This window comes from Mirounga angustirostris, unplaced genomic scaffold, assembly GCF_029215605.1.
Source record: "Mirounga angustirostris isolate CCGP_5_RB_7025 unplaced genomic scaffold, mMirAng1.0.hap1 SCAF_2, whole genome shotgun sequence".
NCBI lineage: Eukaryota > Metazoa > Chordata > Mammalia > Carnivora > Phocidae > Mirounga > Mirounga angustirostris.
The window spans coordinates 202773076-202793116 of record NW_026991710.1 but is presented as its reverse complement, the minus strand read 5'-3'; the positions used below and the strand labels follow the sequence as shown (position 1 = coordinate 202793116).

At 52.3% G+C, this 20041-nt stretch overlaps 1 protein-coding gene across 24 annotated transcripts in view; it reads right to left on the bottom strand.

Moving 5' to 3' along the window:
• Positions 1-19308, bottom strand: part of LOC123847802 (olfactory receptor 5V1) — a 215581-nt gene extending 196273 nt beyond the window's left edge. For 4 of the 24 annotated variants that reach the window (XR_010409765.1, XR_010409763.1, XR_010409766.1 and 1 more), the window contains exon 1: positions 17667-17947. The gene's annotated coding sequence lies outside the window, so the exon portion shown is untranslated. The other 20 variants (XR_010409768.1, XR_010409769.1, XM_064585736.1 and 17 more) reach the window with 18 other exon arrangements.
• Positions 19309-20041: the final 733 nt, after the last annotated feature.

Here is a 20041-nt window from a genome sequence, read left to right as displayed (position 1 = left end):
ACAGGGACCAGTAGCTGGCTCGGAGGCATCACAGCCCTGCCCAGCCATCCTCACTGTTCTTTACCCACTCACCCTGCTGCTCCCAGATCACAGTCCTGCACCTAGGATGCAGTGATATATACCTACAGGGCTTAGGATAAACCCTGGGGAGAAGGATGCCGCCCCAGCACACCCTGTCCCATTCAGCCAGCCTTGACCTGGGGTGTGAACATGACCCACCCACCGGGCTCTGATACCTCATCACCCTGCTCCTGCTCAGGGTGGGCTACCCTGCCTGAGACCTCTGCACACACACACACACACACACACAGGAGGAGAACTGGGCTGCACAGTCAGATCACAGCGGTGTCTGGCTGGCCTGGCTCCCTCTGGGCCTCCCTGTGTTACCTTTGGGTCCCTCCAGCCAAATGGCCAGAGGTGTCAGGGGTGAGACCTGACCCCAGGTCTGCAGTGTAGGAAACGGCTCTCACTGTCGGCTTTGCTGAGACCACATCCTGGGGACATCAGGATACAGCAGGATTGAAGCATCTCCAGCCAAGTGAACTGAGTAGGAAGGGGCTGTCTCTAGAATGCGGGTGCCGTGACAACCCTTGGGCATCTTGGGGACGCCCTGGCCATCAGCCTGGCAGGTCTCCCCCGAGCCCCATGCTACAGCCCCGGGCATGTTCCCAGGAGACAATGCACACACCCCACGGCCCAGCTGCCTCCAACCTCCTTCTTCTTTCCCCCTTGTCACCTCCAGGGTCCACGCCCCCTTTGACCCCCCTGGGGAGTTAGTTTGTGTGTGTGTGTCTGCGCGCGCGTGCGCGCACGCAGAGCCTTGTGTGTATGTGTGCCCATGCGAGGATGACCAGAGGAAAGGGCTCCACATGGGAGTGTGGGCAGGGGTCCCCCAGGATCTTAGGGGCCCTCATTCCCAAAGAAAACCCCATGGGAGGTGAAGCCCTGGCCTCGGAAGCCAGGACCATCCCCATTCCTCTGGCCTCTGCTCACCTGGTGGGTCCCAGGCCAGTCCCTGCCTCTCCTGCCCTCAGTTTGCCGACTGTCCCATGAGGGCTTGGAGGAGGAACTTCATTAGTGTGGTTCGGCGTGGCCGGTGGGCTCCCACCTTTTGGGTGGACGTGGCGCAGGTGCACTCTGGGTGGGCGGGGCCCTCCCACCAACGGTCGGTGAGCGGCAGGTGGATCCTGCGCAGGCGCACACGCGGCCGAGCAGACAGCGCCTGCGCGGGACCCCACCTCCCAGCAGGCATGCGCAACACCAAGGGGCTCCCTGTGGGGTTGGTCCCACGTGTCCCTATCTCCACTGCCTGCTCAATGACCCTCACGTCCTCTTAGGCCGGGGCCAGCCCCACTCTCGCCAAGCAGGGCCGCTGGACTGAGTGGACATGGAGACCTGGGGACTAAATAGAAATGAAATATAACCCCCACCCTGCCGTCCTGGCCCCCACGTTCCACTCCAGTGTTCGTCTCGGTGCATGGCGGGGTCAGGGGAGGGTGACGGGGACACGTCTGGGCAGGGAGGAGGTCAGGCCGCCTTTTCCTCCTCTACATCCCCTCCCCCTGTCTTCCTGGCAGCAGCCCCTCTCCCCAAAATCCGGCACTCAAACACCTTCATCTCCCTGCTTTAATCCCCAACACATCCTCCTGAGGTGGGAGTCACTGACCCCATCTTCAAAGTAGAAACCTGAGGTCCCAAGAGTTCCCATAGGAGCTTGCCAGTCACAGGGCTGTGACATGGCCCTGCTGTGGATTTGAACCCAGGTCAATCTGACCCAAAGCCTGAGCTTGCACAGAAGCCTGAGGAAGTGGCCTTTGAGCCCAGCCTTGGAGGTGAGGCCATCCTGGATGGGGGCCATGGGGGGGGATGGCAGGGGGCTCTGAGGGGCAAAGGCTTGGCAGGCTCCCTGGAGGAGGCTGGTTGGGGTGAGGAGTGCACGCTGGGGAGAGCACCTACCAGATCATGCAGGGCTCTCTGGATGGGGGGCAAGGAGTCAGGGGACACAATCCGGGCAGTCTTATCAGAGCCACAGCACCCCAGATTTGGAAGGAGCTTGGTGGGCATATTATTGCCCCCACTCAAGCATGGGTATCCAAGCACCAGCCAGGGGTGTTGAAGCTGCCTCAGTTTCCTCCAGTGTAGAGTGGCGTTCATGGTGGTCGTCTGCATCCTTCCAGGCCTGGGCATGCCACCTGGAAGGTCCAGACATGGCTTCTTGTCAGAGTAGTTGTTCCAGTGAGGTCAGTACCCAGAGAGGTCTGAGTGAGGGGACCAAAGGGATGCCCCACATGCCCAGTTCAGCAGGAAGCTCTTGTAGTTGGTGCCAATCTTCATGTCCAGGCTGATGAGGATGAGGCAGCATCGCCCACCTGCTGGATGGAGAGTGGCAGCAAGGAGCTGTGGTTGCAGACCCTGAGACACAGAGCTCGTGTGAGCCCAAGGCTGCCACGGATGTGGTGGAGACTGAGGAGGAGGAGGAGGCGCTGTCTGAGGCTGAGATGATGCCTGAGGTCTCCAGGGACGACTGGGAGGTCAACTCCAGAATGAGAGGAATTGCAAGATCAGCAGAAACACTGGATTGTGCAGGGCACTCCACGCCAGCATAGCCCAGAGGCTTCTAGAGACTGAGTATGCCTGGCTTGTTGTGGGTATGTTGTGGGGACCCAGGCTCCAGGAAGGGATGTCTGTCAGGGAGAAAGGGTAAGGAGGTCACCTTCTTTTCCTGGCCATCAGGGACCCTGGGACAAAGCATGTTGATCTCCTCCACATCCGGCTGGAGTTGCTGGTTGAGTGCATGCAGACCAGGCAGGCAATGTCCCTACTGCTTAGGTAGGGGCTGCATCTGAGCTGCTCACAGGACTTGGAGTGAGGGCACCTTTTGGTCTTGGGTGCAGTGTTGGGTGTCTGGTGGTGGAATTGAAGGGTTGACATTGCACTGATCAGACACCCTGGGTGAATGGGTGCTCTTGGGGCTCAGACAACCTGGGTATCCATGAACACAGGTGGCAGTGACCCACACATGGGAAGGTATGAAAGAAGTGCACAAAAGACAGTGCCCAGTACTACATAGGGCTTCCTACCCATGGACAGTGCTCCTTGGCAAAATTCAGCTAGTCTTCTTGTTCCCAGAGCACAGAAGTTGCTCAAGGCTGTGATTGGTCCATGGGAAGCCCAGTCTATTGCTGGACATCATACCTTGCAGTAGGAGAGGTTCAGCCTGAAATTACAGTCTGGGGGTGGCCTGGAATGCCAGGTGAGGTAGAAATTGCCCAGGTAGACTGATCCACTCCAGTCTGTAATTGCTTCTCTACCCAACAACCCAGACCTAGATGGTGGCCTTCTGACTGGCTGGTGTCTGTTACTGCTATTGGGTTCCTCTGGTTAAGAAGAAGAATGAGGAGGAGGAGGGAGAGAAGAAGAAGAAGAGGAAGGAGGGGGAGGAGAAGAAGAAGATCAAAGTTAGTAGAACAAAAGAAACTGTGAGGATTAGATCAGATATATGGAAGAGAAGAGCACTCAAGAAAATTAGTGAAAACAATAGTTCTTTCTTTTTGAGATTTACCAAATTGATAAAAGAGACAAAAATGGAACCACTTTGTACCAACAAATTGGCTCACTAAGATGAAGAAGATAAATTCTGAGAAGCACACAAACTACCAAAACTGCCTCCAGAAGAAATGGAAACCCTGAGTAGACCTACAATAAGTAAAGAGACTGAAGCAGTAATGAAAACTTCCCAACAAAGAAAAGCCCAGAACCTGATGCTCTCCCTGGTGATTTGTCCTACACATTTAAAGAAGATGTAACATTAATGCTTCTAAAATTCTGCATAAAGTACAAGAGGAGGGAACACTTCCCACGTCACCTTATAATGCCAGCATTGTCCTGATTCCAAAGACTGACAAAGACCTTACAAGAAAAGACAACTGCAGGTCAAAATCCATTATGAAGAGAGATGTAAAAATCCTCAACAGAATTCTAGCAGGCAGAATCTAGCAGCACATTGACAGGACCATACATGACCAAGTATGATTTACACCAGGAGTACAAAGGCTGTTCAATGTAGGTAATTAATGTCATATACCACATCAATAACATGATTGTCTCAACTGATGTAGGATAAGCTTCAACAAAAGCCAAACCTTTTCATAACAAGTGCTCTCAATAAAATAGAAATAGAAGATTAAATTGTGATAAAAGAGGGGTGCCTGGGTGGCTCAGTGGGTTCAGTGTCCGACTCTAGGTTTGGGCTCAGGTCATGATCTCCTGGGTGGTGAGACTGAGCTCCAGGGAGGGCTCTGCACTCAGTGGGGAGTCTGTTTGGAGATTCTCTCCCTCTGCCGCTTCCTGCTCTCTGGTTCGTGCACTCTCTCGCTCTCTAAAATAAATGAGTTTTTTAAAAATTATGGTTAAGAATATTTATGAAAAAACTCATATGTATATCATTCTCAGTGGTGAAAGACTGAGAGTTTTCTCCTTAAGATGATAAATAAGTCAAGGATGCCCACTTCCACCACTTCATTTCAATGTGTCATGGAACTCTGGTCAGAGCAATTATACAAGATGCATAATTAAAAGCCCCCAAATGGAAAGGAAGAAGGAAAAGTGTATTTATATAAGACATGAGCTTATATCAAATGATCCTAAGAATTAAAAAAACTCTGAGATTATATTTCCTCCAACGTACAAGCAGAGAAGACCAACACTTAGAGGAGTCAATGGAATACCATTGAGAATCAAGGAATACAAACATGTACGGTCAGTTGTTTTCCAACATGGAGACCAAGATCATTCAACGAGGCAAAAACTTGTGTTGGGAAACTGGATATCCACATACAAAAGAGTGAAGTCACAACATTACCTTACACCATGTAAAAAAGTTAACTCCAAATGAATCAAAAACCAAATCTAAGAGCAAAAACTCTTAACACCCTAGAAATAAACTAAGAGCACATAGGGGTAAATCTTCATTCCCTTGGATTTGGCAATGGTGTCTCTAATATGGCACCCAAGCACAAGCAACAACAGAAAAAACAGAGATACAGGACTTCATCATTGCTAAAAACTTTTGTGAATGAAAGGACAATCTCAAGAGACTGTAAAGAAACCCCCCCCCAAAAAAATGGTAGGAAATATTTGCAAATCATAAATCTGATAAGGGTCTTGCATCTAGAATATATAAAGAACTCCTACAACTTAAGAACATAAACAATCCCATTAAAAATAGTAGACATTTCTCCAAAGAAGATACACAGATGGCCCACTAAGCACATGGGAAGATGATCATCATTAGATAGTAGGGAAATGCAAGCCAACACCACAATGATGTACTTTCCGTGCCAGGCAGGGGTGGGCTATACTGAATAAACAGAAATAACAAGTGTTAGAGAGGATTTTGAGAAATAGGAACCCTCATACACTGCTGGGGGAGATGTAAAATGGTAGAGCCACTGTGGCAAAGGGTGTAGAAAGTCCTCCAAATGTTAAGCATACCATTATCATTTGACCCAATTCCACTCAGTATCTAACCAAAGGAACTGAATACACGTACTCTAACATAAGCCTGCACATAAGTATTCATAGCAGCACTATTCACAATAACCAAAAGATGAAAACAACCCACATGTCCATCCACAATTGAATGGATAAACACAATGAGGTGTGTTCATACAATGGAATTCATTCAGCCATAACAGGAATGAAGTATTAGTACTCGCTGTCACCTGGCTGAACTTCGAGAACATTATACTGAGTGGGAGAAACTAGATGCAAAACACCACATGCTGTATGATCCCATGAAAAATTCATCATAGGTAAACGAGTAGGGACAGGTGCCAGATTAGTGGTTGCCAGGGAGCAGGGGAGGTAGGGAATGATAGGGAATGACAAATGACTGACTGCTTAGTGGGTGCGGGGTTTCTCTCTGGGGTGATGGGAATGTTTTGGAACTGGATAATGGTGATGGTGCACAGCACGGGAAACGTAGTTAATGTCAGTGAGTTGTACAATTTTAAATGTTTAAAAAGATAAAGTTTATTTTATCTTAAATTAGAAATATACCTGGAAACATGAAGAGAAAAAAAAAAGCCAAAAGAGAAGAAAAGGAACGCCTTCACTGGAGAGGACAGGCCGACTCCGGTACTGGAACTGGCCCTGGATGTAGCTCATCCGCTGGTTCGGGAGGTGGGGCCGGAGCGGGCTCTAGCTCTGGAGCTGGTGCTGGATTGGGTCTTGCTGCGCAGAGCCCCCTGGCTCTAGCTCTGCAGGGGGAGCCAGTGCTGGCTCCGTGTCGGAGGTGCCGCCGGAGCTGACTGTGGAGCCGGTCCAGCTCGGAGTCTTGCGTTGGCTGTAGCTCTGGGGCTGACAGCGGGCTGACCCCAGAATTGGTGGCCCAGCAGTCTGTGTGTCTGGAGTTGCTGCTGCTGGTGGTGCTTGAGCTACTGGTAGCTTGTGTGTAGGAATCAGAGCACCGGTTGTAGCTGGCGTTGGCTCTGGAGCTGGCTAGGCTCCAGCTTGGAACTGGCGTGCCAAAGCGAGTTCTGGACCTTTCTCTGACTCGACCTCGACCTAGCTCTAGATCTGGTGCTACAGAAGCATCGCTGGAGCTTTCACGGGAGTTGGTGGTAAAACTGCCTCTATTTCTGGCTTTGTGTTTGAGCGGAGACTAGCGTTTTCTGCCTCCAGTTTTGGTGGCGTGCTGCTGCTGGAGTATGTTCTACCTCTGGAGCTGGTCCCAGATCTCCCTGTCCTCTGGGGCCGGTGCAAAAGTCCTGCTGGCTTCGGCTGTAACTTTGGAGCTCATGCTCGAGCCAGGGCTGCTGCTGGCTCCTCCTCTGAGCCCAGCATTGCCCCTAATTCCGCAGGTACTAGTGGAGCTGGTTCTAGCTCTAGGAGTCCTGCTGCACTTCGTCCGGTGGAGAGCATGGGGCTATGGTATCCCTCTTTCCAGGGAGGGGCTTGCTGCCAGGAAGTCCCGATGGGCTCATTCACAAGGAACCTTTCAAAAGAGGTCTGTAGGGAGGAAGCAAGATAGCGGAGGAGTAGGGGACCCTGTTTCAACTGGTCCCTGAATTTACCTGGATGTCTGTCAAGCCATTTTTATCACTCATAAAATCAGCCTGAGATGTAAGAAATATATCTGGATCTCTACAAGCAGAAAAGCACTTTTTGCAAGGTAGGACATGCAGAGTCATGAATCTGCGGGGAGATAATCGGAAGATAAACAGAAGGGGGAGGGAACCTCCCTAAGCTGGTTCCTGGAAAGTGATATAACACCAGAGCACAAAATCAGAACCCTGAGAAATCTGCTGTAGTAAGAGACATCCCTCTCTGAAAGCGGCTCAGGAAATGAAAAGGCGGAATTCTAGGTAGGGCATTGTGGTCTCAGGTTACAAGCGACCACAGAACAAAAGGAGATTCCTGAAAGGGCAGAGGGCCTGAGCATTGGGGCCAGGAAGTAGGTTATGGTCAGTAAGCCCAGCAAGGGGCTCTCCGCCCAGATCGCCATAAACCACAAGCTGGGCTAGTCGTTAACTGCTCTTTCCTTGAACAGCCTGAAAAAATCTGGAACCTGCACCTGAAACTGGGTAAAAACCCGCAGAGCAGTAGTGACCGGGAAGGGGCTCTAGGGTGGAACTTCGGGTGGGCAGAGCACTCAGCCACTCACAGTTTTAGAAGCACAAAGGGCAGAGGCTCTCCTGGGCCCCTGAAAACACTTCTGAGAGAGTAGCTGTGAGCGTGCACCGTGAGAGGCGGCAGTTTTCAGCGGCACATGCAAAAGTGGAGACTGTGTCCTGGACAGTCTACTAAAGAGGGCAGACTGAGATTTTTCTGCTCTGGGCCAGAGTTGGCTGTGGCCATTTTTGCTCTGATCCTCTGAAGAGAAGCGGAAAGCCCCCAGGGAACAAAAGCCACACAGAAGACCAGTTTCCACTGAGCCCATCCATCTGATAGGGGACAGGGCAACTGTGCACAGGCAGGGTTACCTGAGAAACAGCGGGCAGGCCCCTTCCCCAGAAGACAGGCTGGAAGAACAAGTGGACGACAACCCTATGGACCCCGTAAGACTGTAAATTCCCAACGCCAGGGGAAAATTGTATATTGAGCTCCAGGTGTGGCCTCACGACTTGATTATTCTTCAGATATAATTCTTTTTTTTTTTTTCCTTTTGTCATGCTTTTTTCTCTGTTGTATTTTTCTTTTTGCTTTCTCATTTCAACTAGATGTCTATTATATCAACTCATTTTTCATACTTGCTTTTTAACTTGTATTTTTACACACCTATATTTCTTATAGATATATACTTTATTTTAGCCCATTTTTCACTCTAGTCAGTTTTACCTTTTTATATATACAAATCTTACTTTCCTAGTAATTTTGGGACATAGTGTCCTCTAACACACAGACCAAAATACATGCAATAACAACTGAAACACCCTGCTTTGTCCACTCTGAGAGATTATAGCCCCCCTTCCCCTCCTCCCTTTTTTAAAAATTTTCAATTTTACTCTTGTGTTTCATTTTGGCTTTGTTTTTCAGTGGTGGCTCTGACTGCTCCAGATTTTGCTAGGGTGCATCTAGCTGGGGTCATGGTTGATATTTTGGACTTGCTTATTCACTCAACCATCCCTTGACAGAATGCCTAGAAGGAGGAACTTTCAACAAAGAAAAGAAACAGAGACAATGTCCTCTGCCAGAGAACTAATGGATATGGATCTAAGCCAGATGTCAGAGATAGAATTCAGGACAGCAAACATAAAGTCAATAGCTAGGCTTGAATAAAACATTAACGACAATATAGAATCTCTAAGGGCAGAAATGAGATCTAATCAGGCCAAACTTAAAAATGCTATGAATGAGATGCAGTCTAAAATGGATACTCTAACAGCCAGGGTAAATGAGGCAAAAGAGCAAATCAGTGATTTAGAAATTAAGCTGATAGGAAGGAAGCTGAGGAAAATAGAGGTAGGCAGCTCATGAAAATAGACTTAGAGAGATCAATGATGCCATGAAACATTCCAATGTCAGAATTATTGGGATCCCTGAGGGAGTGGAGAGAGAGGACTAGAAGATGTATTTGAACAAATTATAACTGAGAATTTCCCTAACCTGGGGAAGGAAACAAGCATTCACGTCCAAGAGGCAGAGAAGACCCCTCCCAAAATCAGTTAAAAAAGATCAACACCCCGACATATAACTGTGAAGCTTGCAAATCTTAGAGCCAAAGAAGCTATCCTGAGAACAGCTAGGGAGAAGAGATTTCTTACGTAGGGAGGAAGCAACATCAGAATAACATCAGACCTATTCACAGAGACCTGGTAAGCCAAAAAGGGCTGGCAAGACATATTCAGGGTACTAAATGAGAAGAACATGCAGCCAAGAATACTTTACCCAGCAAGGCTGTCATTCAGAATGGATGGAGAGATAAAGAGCTTCAAGGACAGGCAGAAACTGAACGAATATGCAACCACCAAGTCAGATCTACAAGAAATATTAAGGGGGATTCTGTAAGTGAAGAGACACCCCAACAGTCACATAAACCAGAAGTAAATAGAAAATCTATAGAAACAGGGAACTTACAAGCAATACAATGGCACTAAATTCATATCTTTCAATAGTTACTCAATGTAATGGACTGAGGGGCACCTGGGTGGCTCAGTCGGTTAAGCGGCTGCCTTCAGCTCAGGTCATGATCCCTGGGTCCTGGGATCGAGCCCCACGTCCAGCTTAGTGGAGAGCCTGCTTCTCCCTCTCTCTCTGCCTGCCTCTCTGCCTACTTGTCCTTTCTCTCTCTGTGTCAAATAAATAAATAAAATCTTTAAAAAAAAATGTAAATGGACTGGATGCTCCCATGAAAAGACACAGGTTTGCAGATTGGATTAAAAAAGCAGGACCCATCCATATGCTGTCTACAAGAGACTCATTTTGAACCTAAAGACACCTCCAGATGGAAAGTGAGGGGATGGAGAACCATTTACCACACTAATGGACCTCAAAAGAAAGGTAGGGTAGCAATTCTCATATCAGAAAAATTAGATTTTAAACCAAGACTGTAGTAGGAGATGTAGGGGGACACTATATCACACTTAAAGAGTCTATCCAACAAGAAGATTAAATATGCCCCCAACATGGGAGCAGCCAATTATACAACCAATTAATAACAAAAAAAAAGAAACATATTAATAATAATACATTAATAGTAGCAGACCTCAACACTCCACTCACAGCAATAGACAGATCATCTAAGCAGAAGATCAACAAAGAAACAAGAGCTCTGAATGACACATTGGACTAGACGGACTTCATAGATATATACAGAACAATCCACCCTAACACAACAGAATACTCATTCTTCTCTAGTGCACATGGAACTTTCTCCAGAATAGACCACATACTGGGTCACAAATCAGGTCTCAACTAATACCAAACGACTGAAATGATTCCCTGCGTATTTTCAGACCACAATGATGTGAAACTGGAACTCAACCACAAGAAGAAATTTGGAAGGAACTCAAACACGGGGATGTTAAAGAGCGTCCTGCTCAAGAATGACTGGGTCAGGGCGCCTGGGTGGCTCAGTTGGTTAAGCGACTGCCTTCGGCTCAGGTCATGATCCTGGAGTCCCGGGATCGAGTCCCGCATCGGGCTCCCTGCTCGGCAGGGAGTCTGCTTCTCCCTCTGACCCTCCTCCCTCTCATGCTCTCTGTCTCTCATTCTCTCTGTCTCAAATAAATAAATAAAATCTTTAAAAAAAAAAAAAAGAATGACTGGGTCAATCAGTAAATTAAAGAACTTAAACAATTCATTGAAACCAACTAATGAAAACACAAGGCAGTCCTAAGAGGGAAATCCAAGCCTCTCTCAAAAAATTAGAAAAATCCCATGTGCACAAGCTAATCTTACACCTAAAGGATCTGGAGAAAGAACAGCAAATAAGGCCTAACCCAAACAGGAGAAGAGAAATAATAAAGATTAGAGCAGAAATCAATGAAAAAGAAACCAGAAAAACAGTAGGCCAGAACAACGAAACTAGAAGCTGGTTCTTTGAAAGAATTAATAAGATCAATAAACCACTGGCCAGAGTTATTCAAAAGAAAAGACAAAGGACCCAAAGAAACAAAATCATGAATGAAACAGGAGAGATCACGACTAACACTTCAAGGAAACAGAAACAACTATTAGAAATTATTACCAGCAACTATATGCCAACAAATTAAGCAATCTAGAAGAAACAGATGCATTCCTGGACACTTATAAACTACCAAGACTGAAACAGGAAGAAAGAGACAATCTGAACAGACCAATAACCAGGAAGGAAATTTGAAGCAGTGATCAAAAACCTCCCAAAAAATAAGAGTCCAGGGCCAGATGGCTTCCCAGGGGAATTCTACCAAACATTTAAAGAAGAAATAATACCTATTCTACTGAAGCTGTTTCAAAAAATAGAAACAGAAAGAAAACTTCCAAACTCATTCCATGAGGCCAGCATTACCCTGATCCCAAAACCAGACAAAGACCCCATCGAAAAGGAGAATTATAGACCAATATCCCTGATGAACATGGATGCCAAAATATTCAACAAGATCCTAGCCAATAGGATCCAATAGTACATCAAAAGGATTATTCACAAGGTGGGATTTATTCCTGGGATGCAAGGGTGGTTCAACAGTCAGAAATCAATCAACGTGATAGAGCACATCAATAAGAGAAAAGACAAGAACCATATGATCCTCTCAATCGATGCAGAGAAAGCATTTGACAAAATACAGCATCCTTTCCTGATTAAAACTCTTCAAAGTACAGAGATATAGGGAACATACCTAAATATCATAAAAGCCATCTATGAAAAGCACACAGCGAGTATCATTATCAATGGGGAAAAACTGAAAGCTTTTCCTTTAAGGTCAGGAACACGACAGGGATGCCCACTCCCACCATTGTTGTTCAACATAATACTAGAAGTCCTAGCCTCAGGGGCTCCTATTATCCACTTACATCAAAGGTTCTACTTCCAGATGAGGTCCTGAGGTTGGGACATAGACCTCTCCCTTTTTGGGGACACAACTTACCCTACACTCTGAGATAATCTTGCTCAGAAAAGAAGAGAGTTCTCCTCCTTAAACCAGTCCCTAGAAAAGGCCTGCCTGGTCTATTCAAAACCCATGTGGGCAGGAGAGTGAGGCCCAACAGGCCCATATGTGAAAGGCACCCAGGAGTCTGCTGATTTCCTCTTGGCCTGTTGGGCTCAGGTCAGCTCCCCTAGACCTGCACAGCCTGGGGTCAAGATAGCTTACTCCCCCAAATTCTTTCAAAGGTGGCAGCTTGAAACTGGCCAGAGACAGACTCCTTTTGGACTGCATGCTTGATTGGGCCCAGGGAGCATCCAACACCCAAGGCTCCCAGAGGTCTGTGTTTGGTGGGTCCCCCAGACAATCCCACAAAGGCTCATCCGGGGGGCGGGGGGGGCTCACCAGATTCCTCAAGCTCTGCCCTCAGAGCAAGGTTCAATGATGAAAATGAGGCAGACCCTCCATACCCTCAACCACCCACTCACAACACCTGCCTTGCTCCTCGGCTCTGGGTCCCCTGCCTTGTGCAATTCTCATAGTGCCCCCCACTTCTACCGCTCCCCCACTGAGGACAGTGGGGCCAGCCGGGGCCCTCCAGGCCTCTGGGGTCTCCAGTGGATCTCAAACCATCTGAACACCCCCCAGGGCAGAAGGTACCCCCCCACACACACAAAACGTTTCTGAGTCAACAGTCAGTCCCCACCACAACAGACCCTGATGGCATCCCAGGGTTACCAGGAATCAAGGTTCCCAGGCATCTTTTCGTGAAGGATACCCTGAGAGCCCCACGGGCCCTGTTTGGCAAAGGCAGTCCATGCTCCTCCAGCTTTACCTTGAGGGGGAAATAAGCTCCTTTGTGTAGCACAGAGTGGGACTTAGACAGAAGACTTGGATAGCCAAAGACCCATTCACAAGAGCCAACCTCTCTGCACACCTGCCCTCTTGAGGTCCCTGGCTCCCTGCATCTGCATGCCTAGCTACCCCTTCACCTGTTTTGAGGAGGCCGGGTCTCTCTCTGCCTGTGCAGCTCTGCCCACACCCCAACCACCCACAGAGCCTCTTGGGCAGAGGGATCCCACCCCCAAGGATTTTTCAGAGGAGGAAGTTTGAAAGTGGTAGCAGTCAGTCCCCGTCGAGCCTGCCTGCCTGATAGGGTCCCCAGCTTTACCAGCAATCAAGGCTCCCAGGGGTCTTTTGTGGGAGGATACACCAGCCAGGTGGCCTCTGGACCAGTGCTGACAAGAGAGTCCAACTGCTTCTAGCTCGGCCTCCAGTGGAAATATGTACCGCTGTGTCAGCTAAGACTTCCAATGAGACTGACTTCAGGGACCCACATAGCAGACTACACCTGTGACATGGCCTCTTCCTACAGCTGCCTCCCCGCCCCCCTTCCAGGTCCCTGGCTTCCCTGACCTGCAACTTGCCAGCCCACCAGCCCACCTTGGCCTCCAGTCCTGTGGAGCTCCAAGTCGACCCCAGGGCATCAGAATGGCATCAGGGTGGAGGGAGCCGACAGGAAAACAATCTTTCTGAGGTGGGAGGTTGAACCTGGCCACAGTCATCCCCAGGTGGACTGGCTGCTTGAGGGGTCCCAGGCTTCTCCAGCAAAGGAGGCTCCCATGTGTCGCCAGGACATCTTGCCAATCAGGGCTATGGTGGGCTACTGGGGTCAGAAGCATGCTCTGGGGCCACGGTTCTACCTATGGTCTCCCGTTCCAAGTCCAGGCCTCCCTCCCAGGCCTGAGCAGCCTGTGTGTGTGCAGTCAGCCCTCCTCATTCACCTGCCCCCCCAACTTTGTGGGCCAAGCCCCTCGTGGAATGCTGGGCTCAGGCCAATGCCCCAAACTGCACCACCCCAGGGTGGAGAGTGGTTACTCCCTGAAATTCTTTCAAAGGCAGCAGCTTCAGACTGGCACAGACAGATCCCTTTCGAAACTGGGGGCTTCATGAGTCCCTGGGCTTCTTAAACAACCAGTGCTCCCTGGGGTCTGTGTTGAGGTCAGAGGGGTCCACCCGTAGCCTGCTCCAGGGCCAGGTTCTCCCTCCCTGTTTGCCTTTCCAGTTGCATGAATTGCCCTCAGGCCTGGGTTGCCTGTCCATGCCTAGTCAGACACCTCTCAGCCAGCCGCTGACTGTGCGTGCACAGCGGGTCCTGGACAATTAGGCTCAGCCTGACGGTGCACAGTCGGCCCCTCCTTGCTACCTAACCTTTGTCTGATGGTAACCTTGTGGGCTGTTGGGCGCAACTGTGACTCCCAAACCTACATACCACCACGGTCAAGAGTGGTTTCACCCTGAAATGCTTTCAAAGGCGGCAGCTTGAACCGGAGGCCCCACTGAGCCCAGGGATCCTCCAACACCCAAGGCTCCCAGAGGTCTCTGTTTGGATGGTCCCCAGAACATCCTGCACCACCCCACCAGATTCCTTCAGCTCTGCCCTTAAGGCAAATGCGCTCAGTGGTCCTGACGACTGATGAAACGAGGCAGATACCTCCTGCTCCTAACGGGCCAGTCTCACACACTGTCTCATGCCCACGTTACTGGCTTTGCTGCAGTTTGTGCTCAAGTATGCAGAGTCCAGCACCTCTTCCCCCGCATGAGGGCAGTGGGGCCAGTCCAGGCCCTCCAGGTCCCTGGCGCCATGATTCGCTCTGGAACCACTCCAACACCATCAGGGCAGAAGGAGCCCTCCCATCCCAAAGTATTTCTGAGGCGTCAGTCTTCACTTCACTTGAGGGGCTGCCCATGGGGTCCCGGGTGTACCAGGAATCCAGTCTCCCAACTGTCTTAGTGAAGAATACCCTAGAAACCACACGGTCCTTGCAGAAAGGCAGTCCACATACTTAAAGCATTTTATTCTGGGTGAAATACGTGCATTCTTCTAATACAGGAATATGAATTAGGCAGATGTCGGGGCCAATACTGAAAAACTTCTACCACATTAAGAGTCCAAGTCTGTCTGTACAACCTCCAGGTAGAGGGAGACCGCCCGCTGAAACGCTTTCTGACATGGCAGCTCTCAGCTGGCAACAGTCGCTCATCCTGCAGACAGGCTGCACCACGGGCTCCCAGGCGCTGCATTTGGCTGGCTCCCTGGTCAGTGGGCAGGCCCCAACCTGGCAGGGCAATCCAAGTCTTCCAGGTCTGCCCTAAGGAGGGATAGGCCCAATTATGCAGGTTAAGGCTTGGAAAAAGGCAGATGCCGTGAAGCCCCCCAACAATGTCCTCCTGTCACCCAGCCGGGCCAGACATTGCCAGGTTCCAGGTCCCAACCTCACCCCACCATCCCCATCCACACATGCACAGTCAGCACCCTGTGAGTGGGGGGCACTCCAGCCCCACAGAGGTCTGGTCTACCCCACCCATGGGCATAGTCTTCAGGGTGCAGGGGCCCCACACTCCGAATAGCCCTCTGAGGCTGCATCTGAACTAAGGACTATCGGTCCCTTTGGTACTGGCTGCCTCTGTGGGCTCTGGGGCTTCTTCAGCAATCAAGGCTTCCCAGGTATCTCTCCTGGGGGGTCTCCTGAAAGTGCTATTTGGCCAGAAGCAGCAAATGTCCTTCTCTTCCAACTGAATGACTCAGTTTCTCATATTTCTAGCCAGAAAATTTACTCAAGGCTTTTATCAATAACATCAATTAGTATAATGCCAAGTTAAAACAACCCAACAACTCCAACCCTTCTAGGTTATTCCCACCTAAAGAACATTACCAGTAGGGCACCTGGGTGGCTCAGTCTGTCGGGCATCCGACTCCTGGTTTTGGCTCAGGTCATGATCTCAGGGACCTAGGATCTGCCCACATTGGGCTCTGCGCTCAGCTGGGAGTCTGCTTGAGATTCTCTCTCCCTCATCCCCTGTTCGCACTCTCTCTCCCACTCTCTAAAATGAGTAAGTAAATCTTAAAAAAGAAAGAAAGAAAGAACATTACCAGCACCCTTCAACAGCTGGAATAAAAGTCAGGGCCCTCAACTCAAATTGAGGAGGTCAGGATATCAGAACTCACCCAACAAACCCATGAGGTGCTGAGAAGTCGGAGGGGCACAGAGGTCCGGGGCTGGTATCGAGTGTTGAGTTCCAGACTACACCCGCAGCTGTTCTCACAGAGTTGCTCTGATACCCTGCTAGCTACAACAGGAAATGCTGATGCAAAGTGAACACGCCTTTCAGAAAGAAAGTAAGAGAGAGTTTCATTGGAGCCCGAGGTCAGACAGCTGCCCAAGAAAGAAACACACTCTTCACAGAGAAGAACCCGCTCCGGAGAATGAACAGTTTTTACAGGGTTATATACTTTTTACATCTTGTAAAAGCTCAAAAGATTATAGATTAACACATTGGCAGGAATCACGAGTTTTATCATAAAGGAATGCAGACAGTAGGAGTGTTGATGGATATCACAAGGACAAAATGGTTTTCCTTTAGGCTACTCATTCACAAAGCAGATGTACAAGGAGAGTGCGGGAGGCCATAAATCAAGTTTGCGGTTGAACAAACTCCATATGCAGTTATGTTGACTTACAAACCTAAAATGGCTTCCATTAGGCTTTAGCGAGTTTTTCTCTCATCAGCACAGAAATGATACCTTCCACATAGCAGATTTAATTCCTGCCTTCAGTGAGAAAGAGAGGAGTCTGAGTGTCCTTCTTGCATAGGCTGTCTCTTAAGTAATTTTTATTTAAGATAATCAATATGTCGGGGAGCCTGGGGGGCTGGTTAAACGTCTGCCTCTGGCTCAGATCATGATCCCAGAGTCCTGGGATCAAGCCTCGAGCCTGCTTCTGCCTCTCCCCCTGCTCATGCTCTCGCTCTCTGTATCTCTCTAAAACGAATAAATAAAATCTTCAAAACAAAAAATCAATATGTCATTGTACATTTCCGGGCAGCCTGCCCTTAGCCCCCACATACCTGGGCCGATTCCTTATCCTCCACTATCCCACAATCCTGGACGGTCTTCAGCAAGAAACCTATTAGGCCATTTCACTCACAACCCCTAACCCCTCATATTTCCTCCTAGTAATTTGCTATCCACTGACCCCCCCCTCAACTCTGCTCCTTGGCTATAAATTACCAACTGGCACACTGTATTCCCAGTTGAGTCCAATCTGCCCCTCTCCACTGCAAAACCCTGTTGCAGGGTCCCTACACCAACTGTGGAAATAACCCCCAACCTAAACAAAGTATCCTTAACTGTGCTTTAACACGTGTCATTTTTTTTCCTTAAACAATTAGACATTTTCGGAAAGCTCTGACAGCAGACGTCGGACAACGGGAACTCGCCATCCACGGAGCACTTAACGACCTACACCGACACTCGGATGCCAGCCCCGCTTCGCCCCAAGTCCCGACACGGAGCCCGCGGCCGCGGCTCTGCCTCCCGCCGAGGACGCCCCGCGCTCTCCCGCCTGGCCTCCGCCACCCCCGCTCGCTCCGCGAACGCGCGCCCAGCGCAGCAGCCGCGGCGGCGGCGGCCGGGGTCCCGCCGGCCCCGCGCCCCCAGCCCGGCGCCTCCACACAACCGGGGGCCGTGCACACACCTGTCACCCCACCCGGGAGGCGTCTGCGCACGCACGCAAGAGGCCTCGCGGCTCGAAGTCTCACCTGGAACTGCCCGAAACGGCTCCCCGGAAGTGGGGAAGCAGCGGCCGGATCCCTCGGACACCAGGCAGCCGCCAACCGACCCGAGCGGCCAGCCGGCCGGCGCGCGGCAGCGAACGAGGGGCCGACCGGAAAGTCTGCGGCCGCCTCTTCCTACCTCCGTACGCACCCCGCCCGGGCCCCGCCCCACGCCGGCCGCGCCCCGGCCGCGGCCCCGCCCCTCCGCCGACGTCCCGGCCCGGCCCCGCGCTCGCCCTCCCCGGGCCCCGCCCCCACGCCGGCCGCGGCCCCGCCCCTCCGCCGACGTCCCGTCCCTGCTCCGCGCTCAACTCCCCGGGCCCCGCCCCACGCCGGCCGCGGCCCCGCCCCGCCGCCGACGTCCCGTCCCGGCTCCGCGCTCGCCCTTCCGGGCCCCGCCCACGCCGGCCGCGGCCCCGCCCCGCCGCCGACGTCCCGTCCCGGCTCCGCGCTCGCCCTTCCGGGCCCCGCCCACGCCGGCCGCGGCCCCGCCCCGCCGCCGACGTCCCGTCCCGGCTCCGCGCTCGCCCTTCCCGGGCCCCGCCCCACGCCGGCCGCGGCCCCGACCCGCCGCCGACGCCCCGGCTTCGCGCTCGCCCTCCCCCAAGCCCCGCCCCTCCGCTGACGTTCCGCCCCGGCCCCGCCCCACGCCGGCCGCACCCCGGTCCCGGCCCCGCCCCTCCGCAGACGTCCCGTCCCCGCTTCCTGCTCACCCTCCCCAGGCCCCGCCCCGCGCTGGCCGCGCCCCGGCCCCGCCCATCCGCTGACGTCCCGTCCCGGCTCCGCGCTCGCCCTCCCCGGGCCCCGCCCACGCCGGCCGCGGCCCCGCCCCGCCGCCGACGCCCCGTCCCGGCTCCGCGCTCGCCCTCCCGGACCCCGCCTCACGCCGGCCGCGGCCCCGTCCCGCCGCCGACGTCCCGGCTTCGTGCTCGCCCTCCGCAGGCCCCGCCCCTCCGCTGTCGTTCCGCCCCGGCTCCGCCCCACGCTGGCCGCACCCCGGTCCCGGCTCCGCGTTCGCCCTCGCCAGGCCCCGCCCCCTCCCCCTCTGGCCGCGCCCCCCGCCCCGGCCCCGCCCCACGTTGATCGCCCTCCCGCACGGCCCCGCCCCTGGTTGGCCTCGCCGCTCCCGGGCAAAGGCCCCGCCCTCACGTAATTTCCTCCTAACCCGGAAGAGGATTTCCGGAAGCGAAGGTCCTCCTCTGGTAAGTGAACTCTGGTCTTGGAGGTTTAAACCCGGGCTCCTCAGCCTCCTGCTGGCTCCGTTCTCCACGCCCGGGGTGCGAGGATTCCTGCGGGCGTCGTAGGCCCCGCAGCCGCCCGGGAGGCCCGCGGGGAGTCCGGCGTTGCCCTGAGAACTCGGGGCGCCGGTCCCTCCGCTCCCTGGTCCCGTAGTCCGAGTCTGTTTCCGGCCGAAGTCGCCCCGAGCCCTCCCGCAGAACCCGGTCCTCTCCCGAAAGCCTGCCGCCGCCGTCGCCCTCCCGCGGCGGGGGCGCCGTCACCGCCTCGGGGAGGCCCGTGCGCCCGTCAGTGACGCCCCGTGTCCCTGCGCCGCAGTCCCGCTCCCCGGGCTGTGTGTGACGGTGTGTTCTCGCGCCCGGTCCCGCGGGAAGGGGAGCCCCTCCGTCCCGGGGAGCGTCGCGGTGTGTCGGCAGCGCGGGGAGGAAGGGCGGCCAGGGCTCAAGGCGGAGCTACGCGGAGGGTGGGAGCTGGGTGGGTGCAGGGGCTTTGAAGACGCAGTGAAGGTGAGAAGAAAGTGGCCTGGGGGAAACCGCACAGCCTGTGAAGACAGATCCGCACGGGAGCAGGGACGCTCCAGGGACGCTTGACCTCCGGCGGCGGCGGGCGGTGGAAGGGACGTTGCAGACGCGCTAGATACGATTTTAAAGTCCTGAATCGCTCTCCCCGTTAAATTAATTGAGTCACATTCAGAGATGAGTCCACAGTGCTCGTCCTGTATTTATGTACTGAAAGCGTTCTGTCGATTAGTAAATAATGTTAGTGTTTGTGTGCGGTTGTTGGATACATTGATGATTTTTGTCTTCCCATTCAAAACCAGGTTTACGCGGGTAGTCTAATACTCAACACCTTCTTTTCTTCTTTTATGTGGTTTTTTAAAAGATTTTATTTATTTAGAGCTCCCATGAGCAGGGGGAGAAGCAGGCTCCCCGCGGAGCAGGGAGCCCGATGCCGGATTCGATCCCAGGACTCTGGGATCATGACCTGAGCTGAAGGCACACGTCTAACCAGCTGAGCCACCCAGGCGCCCCACTTACGTGATCTTTTTTTTTTTTTTAAGATTTTATTTATGTATGTATTTGACAGAGAGACACAGCGAGAGAGGGAACACAAGCACGGGGACT